Source organism: Orycteropus afer, unplaced genomic scaffold (genome assembly GCF_000298275.1).
Source record: "Orycteropus afer afer isolate SDZICR_OR568_19922 unplaced genomic scaffold, OryAfe1.0 scaffold00012, whole genome shotgun sequence".
NCBI lineage: Eukaryota > Metazoa > Chordata > Mammalia > Tubulidentata > Orycteropodidae > Orycteropus > Orycteropus afer.
In genome coordinates, this window is record NW_006921599.1 from 15341220 (window position 1) to 15350745 (window position 9526).

The window sequence follows — 9526 nt, forward strand, 5'->3', positions numbered from 1 at the left end:
CCTTGGATCGCTGAGTTGGAATCAACTCAATGGTACCCAAGAACAATGACAATGCTCTACAGTTTTCAGGAGCTTCTAGACTAAGATGGACCAGGACGAAAGGCCTGGTGATCTACTTCTGAAAATAAGGCAATGAAAACCCTATGGACCACACCTGATCCCATTGTGCATGGAGTTGCCATGAGTTAGGGGCCAACTCCACAGCAGCCAACAACTACAGCCAATGATATCAGCTCACTTTGCCTCCTGCAAAAGCCCACTGAAGCCTATAGAAGACAGGGCCTCAGGCTGCCTCCGTGTTCCAACTCTCAACAGGGCATTTTGCCAAAAAACACCTGGCATGGTCTCCAAAAAGGACTGGTAATCTCTGGGTGTGGGCTGTGCCTGGAATTTCCCTCCCAATTCTAATTTTCCACCCTTCCTCCTCCTTTTTATACATCATTGGAATTTCAGATTTATTACTCTTTTAAAAGAAATATTATCCATTTTCTTCAGGGTATACCACAAGACTTCTGCCCCATATAGCTTCCCTATATTTTTGTTGCCACCAACTACCAACTGGTATGAAAGGCACATAGTACAAATGTTTTTTGCTCATATGTGGGTTGCCTGTCCAACAACCATTTCCTCTCTTGCTTATGGTCAAGTTCTGATTTTGTTCCAGTCCTCATCTCTCCCTATTGAACTGAAGGGTAAGTCCTGATAGTCTTAAGTCAGTGCTTGTTGTGGATTGACTTGTGTCCCTCCCAAAATATATGTTAAAATCCTAACCTTTATACTTGTGGATGCAATCTAATGTAATGTAATCAATTAACCTGTTATGGTGATACCAGTGTAGCACAGATCCTAACCTTAATCACTTCTGAGGTACAATAAGGGCAACATAGACACACAGGGATAAGCATGTACATCCTAGGAAAAACAGATGCCTGGGGCATTCCAACAAGGAGGAAATCAACATGGCCAAGATCCTGATTTGGACTCAGCCTCCTGAACTGTGAGAAAATAATTTTATGTTCTTTAAAGCCACCCACTTGTGGTACTTCTATTATAGCAGGATGGCCTAAAAGGAGGCTCTGGTAGCATAGTGGCTAAAGCACTTGACTGCTAACCAGAAGGCTGGCGGTTCAAACCCACCAGCCACTCCTCAGAAGGAAGGTTGGGCAATCCTACTTCTGTAGTGATACTGCCTCGGAAACCCAAGGAGGGGTCGCTATGAGTCGGGGCCGACTCGACGGCACATAACAACAACAACAAGAAGAAACCAAGACCGTGGTTCTCTATCTCAACTATAAATTAGAGTCACCTGGCATAGCTTTAAAAAATACCCATACCCTCCCCCAACCAATTAAATCAGAACATCTGGAGGTAGTCCTGGGCATTGGTATTTTCAGGAGCTTCCTAACTGGTCCCAGATATTCAAATATGCAACCAGGACTATAAATGATGGGTCAAAACTCAACAGTGCCTAACAACAACAACAAGGAAACACTGAATTTTCCTTAAAATAAGACATGGGACACAGTGGGAAGTGAAATGAAAGTGTTTTTCTTTTTCCACTGAGCTTCTTCTTAGCTCTGGTGGTGTAGTGCCCAAGGCATTTGACTGCTAACCAGAAAGCTGGTGGTTCAAACCCACCAGCCACTCCTCGGAAGAAAGGTTGGGCAATCTACTTCTGTAGTGGTACCACCTCAGAAACCCAAGGAGGGGTCACTATAACTCAGATCAAACTCAACGGCAGTGTTTTTGGTTTGGTTTGGTTTTCTTAGTGTAGGACGGTCCTCTTGCAACTGTGAGAGGCACTAGCCTAAGGGTGTTAGATCAGAACGATATAACAGAACCTGAGTAATTGATGATGTTGAACTGTGACTTGACCTTGACCTACCTTGGAACCACCCTATGTCTAGAATTCTGATGTAAGACAATCAATGTCTTTCTTATGCTCCTTGTTTTGAGTTGAGTTTTCTGTCCCTTGTAGCTGGAAACACAGGTAGTCCCTGACTTACAGTGGGGTTCTATTCTGATAACTCCATCATAGTTTGGTTCTGACTTAAGTCCAAAACCTCTTTTTTTTTAGTTTTCATTATTATTGCCTTTCTGGTTTGTGTGTTTGCTTGTTTTGGGTCATTGCCTTTTATCACCAATATCTTCATAAATCTGTCTTTGGGGGTTGGAAACATTACATATAAATGTGCAGATATATTTTATACTTGCCCACTCTCTGAATGTGTGAATAGGTAAATTACTTAACTTCTCTGTGCCAAAATTTCCTGATCTGTAAAAACATCTATAAACAACCAAACCAGTTACTTTCAAGGTGATTCCTACTCATGGCAACACCATGTGTGTCAGAGGAGAACAGTGTTCCATAGGGTTTTCAATCGCTCTGTTTTCAGAAGTAGATTGCTAGGCCTTTCCTGAAGTGTTTCTGGGTGGACTTGAACCTCCAACATTTTGGTTAGTGGTCAAGTATGTTAACCATTTGCACCCCACAGAAACCCCTTAAAAATGTCAACAACAACTATTTCCTAGGCTGTTTTGAAGACTATATATGTACAAACTAAAAGATGGTACCCACATAAAGTTACTGCTGTTGTTGTTGTTATGTACCATCGAGTCAGACCTGACTCATAGTGACCCCTCCTTGGGTTTCCGAGGCAGTATCACTGTGGAAGTAGATTGCCCAACCTTCCTTCCAAGAATCGGCTGACCGTCACTCTAGACAGCAAGAAGCCAATAAGTCTTGATATTCTTTCATTTTTGCCATTCTCTCATCCCCTGCCTCTTTTCCTACAATGGTCCAAAAATTTCAACTTCATATGCTCCACAGTCTCTGAAAGCATTGAATAAGATAGAAAATGTCACAATGGATCGCAGTTGTGGATGTAGGGAAAGAAGCCCAAAGTGGGAGAAGTAGATAAAAGGAGAGAAAAGCAAGCAGAGAGAAAAGCTATGACCAAAATGTAGTATCCATGTTGGGAAGATGGAGCTGAGGGTAAGAACCAGGTCAAGGCTGTCAATCTAGCCTGGACAGGAGTCAGTAAGAAGGTCTGTGGTATACCCTGGATGGTATACCCTGGGCACCAGACAGGAAAACTTTTAACTGGCAGCGTCTTACACTATTCCTAGTGCCCTAGCTAGGACAAGAGCCAGCTTCAGAGTGTGCCAGCAGAAAAGTTATAGGTGGGAGTCCATTCTCCCTGAGAAGGAGATGATAATATATAGCTGGAAGAGAAAGTCTGGAACCCAAGGGAAGGTCAGATCCTAACAGGAAGCCTTTCATTGATTGTGATGACACAAAGAGAAGGATGCTGTCTTTATTATCTAGTGCTGCTATAACAGAAATACCACAAGTGGATGGTTTTAACAAACAAATTTATTCATAACAACAACATAGTTTAGGAGGCCAGAAGTCCAAGTTGAAGCTGCTAGCTCTAGTAGAAGTCTTTCTTTCTCTGTCAGCTCTTGGGGGGAGGCCCCTGCTCCTTTCAACATCTGTTGATTGTTTCTTGGAGATCTCCATGTGTCTTGGCATAAATCTTCCTTTTGGTCTAGGAGGTTTTTAGTGCAGGGACCCCAGGTCCAAATGATGCACTCCAGTCCCAGCTCTTCTTTCTTGGTGGCTGTAACTCCCTTTCTCTCTGCTTACTTCTCTCTCCTTTTATCTCTTATAGGATAAAAGGTGATAGAGGCCACGTCCCTGGGAAACTCCTTTTACATAGGATTAAAGGCTGTGACCTGAGTAAGCATGTTGCATCCTACCCTAATCTCCTTAGAACTGATTGGCTGATCATATCAGATCACATCAGGGGTAATGATTACATCATTACATAATTGCTAAATTACATCCTTACATAATTGCCAAATCACTGAGAATCATAGCCCAGCCAAGTTGACACATATTTTGGGGGGCACATAATTTAATCCATGACAGATAATAAGTACTATTCATAAATTATTTGGCAAATATCATAACAAAGATAGGATCTTATAGAAAATTGAACACATGCCCTGCCCCCCTCCACCCTAAAAAAAACAACTTCTTAACTGAGCTATGAAATATTCTATAATATCAACACATTATTGAGGGTGGCTTCACTGGAATTGGAGAAGCTATTCTTGACTTCCTATCCAAGTGATGAGTATCTGGATTCAAAACTAAAATTCTATATTTCTAGCATATTGTTTTTCAGTACTAGTCAATGATTTTGACCTTTTTAACATGCAGTTTCCTATGTAATAAATAGTGCCACCAGGTGAAAGTTTGCAAACTCTTTATCTTGAATAATTTGCCTTTACATGGTCTTGAAGGTATATCTGCAGAAGCTATGCTACATGAGAGTTACTGAAGTTGGGAATGAGGAGGACTCAAGTGACACCTTCAATGTCAAGGTATCTAGAAAAGCCTTGATTCCTCAGTACTTGTCAGGTTTGGAGCATCATGAGACACCAAGAGCACAGCAGAAGAAGGCAGAAGGACATCTCTAATGATTAACATTCCTGAGGGATCAGGGAAATAATGGTTGTATGAATTTGACTTCTCTTCCTATAATATCTCTGGTTGTCATGATGACGGAAAAGGGCTAAATATTAAATATGGAATTATAAAATATTTCAATGTGGGAAGTGTTCCATATATTTATGCATATAGATATGTAAATTATTTTATATGTTTATTCTGAAACACAGCTGTAATTTTGTGTCTTTTATATCACCCCGGAATCCTGACTGGCTATAGGAAAAGAAGATTTTGGTATTGTTAACACAAAGAACCATTGCAGGCTTAAAAACTCTTTTACTTTTAGTTTGTTGTGGATGAATTGTCCAGTATTTATGACGTTAATAAATCTGGAATTGTAGGGTGATATCATCTCTTCTAGGAGCTCTGGTAACATAGTGCCTAAGGAACCTGACTGCTAACCAGAAGGCTGGCGGTTCAAACCCACCAGCCACTCCTCGGAAGGAAGGTTGGGCAATCTACTTCCATAGTGATACTGCCTCGGTAACCCAAGGAGGGGTCGCTTTGAGTCGGGGCCAACTCAACAGCACACAACAACAACAACAACGTCATCTCTTCTAATATGCTTTTTCTACTGTGGCCATGAAGGAGCTCTGGTGGTACTGTGGTTAAGTGCTTGTCTGCTAAACAAAAAGTTGGCAGTTGGCACCAACCAGCCTCTTCATGGGAGAAAGATGTGACAGTCTGCTCCCACAAAGATTATAGCCTTTGGAAACCCTTTGAGGTAGCCTATAGGATTGATAGGAGCTCTGGTAGCATAGCGACTAAGGACTTGACTGCTAACCAGAAGGCTGGTGGTTCAAATCCACTAGCCACTCCTCGGAAGGAAGATGGGGCAATCTATTTCTGTAGTGATACTGCCTCGGAAACCCAAGGAGAGGTCCTATGAGTTGTCCGACTTACCGACTTGACCGGCACAAAACAATAACAACAACATAGGATTGATAAGAGTAGAAATCAACTGGATGACAATGGACTTTTTATTATCATGGCCATTTGGGGTTATCTTTTCCTCTTCATTGTGCTTTGTGCTGGTGTTTACATAGTCCCATTCTGTATTATTTTCTTCTGGTTATCTTCCCCTTAGTCATGCCAGACCATTAATGCCTTGAGGGTAGGGACTAAGTCATACTTACCTTTCTATTGCTAAAGCCTAGGGCAACATGTTGTTCTATTATACAAAAGGTCACCATGAGCGAACCTGACTTGACTAAAATTAACAACAAAAACAAGCACATTGCTTAAGCAATGTGAGCACATAGCAAATATTTACTGTGTAAATTCTTATCCCTCAAAAAAAAAAATCAAAGAAATATAAATGATATTCTTTAAATTGGAACTTTCTGTTCCAGTATGGTTGAGTACTCTAACTGCCCAATCTTCTTATAGAAAACAACTACAAATTCTGAATAAAATACAGAAACAAACAAAATTATCTGGAGAGCAACCAGGCATTGGAAAACATCCAAAAACAAGCATATTTTTGGGAGAAATTAAGCCTTGGAAGGAGATGGCATGGATGGGTTTCCTCACTGTCATGGCTTCTAGCCTTAGGCATTGCCATGATCTGCACCATATGGGTGGCTAAAACTCCAATAGAAAACCCTTAGTCTTTTTTGCTTATCTAGAAAAGATGTGATTTAATTTAGATTGGTTGAAATTAAGTGGATGGAAAAAGAATTATCATGCAAACAATAAGCATTAGAAGGCTGGACTGGATATATTAATATAACATAAATTTCAAGACAAACAATATCATCAAAGGTAAAGAGGAACATATCATAATATAAATGGGTCAATTTATCAGAAAACCATTACAATTAATGTCCAATAATAGCCTTCAAAATATGTGAGGCAAAATTTAACAGAATTAAAGAGTTAAATAGACACTCCATCATCATTAATGGAGCTTTTAATACCCCTTCTCAGTAATTAACAGAACTAGACAAATAATAATAATAAAGTAAAAATATAGGTGAGATGAACAATACTATCAACCATATTGACCTAAATTAATATTTATAGAACACTGCATTCTATATAGGAGCTCTGGTAGCATAGTGCCTAAAAGGCACTTGACTGCTAACCAGAAGGCTGGCAGTTCAAACCCACCAGCCACTCCTCAGAAGGAAGGTTGGGAAATCCTACTTCTATAGTGATACTGCCTCAGAAACCCAAGGAAGGGTCGCTATGAGTCAAGGCCGACTCGACAGCACATAACAATAACAGCATTCTATATAATAGACATTCTTTCAAAGTGTACAAAATATGTTAATCAAGATAACCCATATATAAGGCCATAAAACAAATTCAATAAAAGTATTGAAATAATTAAAACTATGTTCTCTGCCTACAGTGGTATTAAATTAAATATCAATAACAAGTTATCTCACCAGATGGAATACAAGGAGTCAAATTGACTATGACTGTGAAAAGAGGCACTGGAGAAGCTCAGTATCATCAGTCAAAACAAGGCCAGAAATTAAATGTGGAACAGACCAGCAATTACTTGTATGCAAGTTCAAGTTGATTCTGAAGAAAATGAAAACAAATCCATGAGAGCAAAAATATGACCTAGATAAACCATCTGAAGAATAGACTTGATGCACTGAACACCAATGACCAAAACCAGACAAGTTGTAGGGTGACAACAAGAACACCATACATGAAGAAAGCAAAAGGTCATTAAAAAGACAGGAAAGGAAGAAAAGGCCAAGATGGATGTCAGAAGAGATTCTGAAACTTGCTCTTGAACAGAGAACAGCTAAAGCAAATGGGAGAAATGATTAAGTAAGCCTCAAGAAAACAAAGCAAAAGTATCATAATGAAATGTGCAAAGCACTGGAATTAGAAAACCAAAAAGGAAGAACATGTTCAACATTTCTCAAGCTAAAGGAATTGAGGAAAAAGTTCAAGACTTGAGTTGCAATACTGAAGGATTCTAAGGAAAAAATATTGAGTGATGCAGGAAGCATCAAAAGAAAATAGAAAGAATACACAGTCACTGTACCAAAAAGAATTGGTCAACATTCAGCCATTCCAGAAGGTAACATTTGATCAAGAACTGATGGTACTGAAGGAAGAAGTCCAAGTTGCAGTGAAGGAGTTGGTGAAAAACAAGCCTCCAAGAATTTATGGAATACCCATTGAGATGTTTCAACAAATAGATGCAGCGCTGGAGGTGCTTACTCATTTATGCCAAGAAATTTGAAAGATAGTCACCTGGCCAACTGACTGGAAGAAATCAATATTTGTGCCCATTTCCAAGAAAGGTGATTCAACAGAATGTGGTAATTATCAAATAATATCATTAATATCACCAAAAAAAAAAAAAAACCTCACTGCCGTCAAGTTGATTCTCACTTACAGTGACCCCTCCTTGGGTTTCTGAGGCAGTATCTGTACAGAAGTAGATCACCCAGTGTTCCTTCCAAGGAGTGGCTGGTGGGTTTGAACCTCCAGCCTTCTGGTTAGCAGTAAAATGTCTTAGGCACTATGTTGCCAGAACTCCCATTAATATCACAGGCAAGTAAAATTTTGCTGAAGATAATTCAAAAACTGTTGCAGCTGTATATTGACAGGGAACTTCCAGAAATTCTGGAAAGCTGGATTCAAAAGAGGGCAGTGGACAAGGTATATATGTCATTACTGATGTCAGAAGGATCTTGGCTAAAAGCAAAGAATAAAAAAAGATGTTTAACCGTGTTTTATTGACTATAGAACATAAAGCATTTGGCTGTGTGAATCATAAATTATGGATACCATAGCAAAAAATGGGAATTCCAGAACACTTAATTGTGCTCATGAGGAACCTGTATATAGACCAAGAGGCAGCTGTTTGAACAGAACAAGAAGATACTGCATGGTTTGAAATCAGAAAAGGTCAGCATCTGGATTGTATCCTTCACCATAGTTATTCAATCTGTATGCTGAGCAAATAATCAAAGAAGCTGAACTATATGAAGAAGAAAGTGGCATAAGGATTGGAGGAAGAACCATTAACAACCTGCAATATGCAGATGACACAACGTGCTTGTTAAAGGGAAGATGACTTGAAGTACTTACTGATGAAGACCAAAGACCATAGCCAACAGCATGGATTGAACCTCAACAGAAAAATAACAAAAATCCTCACAACTGGACCAATAAATAATATCATGACAAATAGAGTAAAGTTTGAAGTTGTCAAGGATTTAATTTTACTTGGATCCACAATGAAAACCCATGGAAGCAACAGGTGAGAAATCAGATGACATATTGCCCTGGGCAAATCTGCTGCAAAAGACCTCTTTAATGTGTTAAACAGCAAAGATGTCATTTTAAAGACTAAAGTGAGCCTGACCTAAGCCATGGTATCTTCAATAGCCTCATATGCATGTGAAAGCTGGACAATAATAAAGAAGACTGAAGAAGAATTGAATTTGAATTGTGGTGTTGGCAAAAAATATTTAAAACACCATGGACTGCCATAAGAACAAACAAGTCTGTCTTGGAAGGAGCGTAGCCAGAATGCTCCTTAGAACCAAGAGTGGCCAGACTTCATCTCACATACTTTGGCTAGTCAGAAAGGACCAGTTCCTGGAGAAGGACCAGTCCCTGGTAAATAGAGGGTCAGCAAAGAAGGGAAGACCATCAAGGAGATGGATTGACACAATGAGTTCAATGATGGCCTCAAGCATGGCAATGATTGTGAGGATGGACAGGATTCCACTTTGTTTCATTCTGTCGTATATAGGGTCACTTTGAGCTGACTCAAAAAGGCACCTAACAACAGCCGCCGCAGCAGCAGCAAGACGAAGTTATCTTCCCAATCCAGATCCCATCAACATTCTTTAGGGATATGGAAAAACCAATCACTAACTTTATATGGACAGGAAAGAGACCTCGGATAAGCAAAGCACTATTGAAGAAGAAAAACAAAGTAGGAGGTCTCACACTGCCGGATCTCAAAACCTACTATACAGCCACAGTAGTCAAAACTGCCTGGTATTGGTCTAAGGACAGATA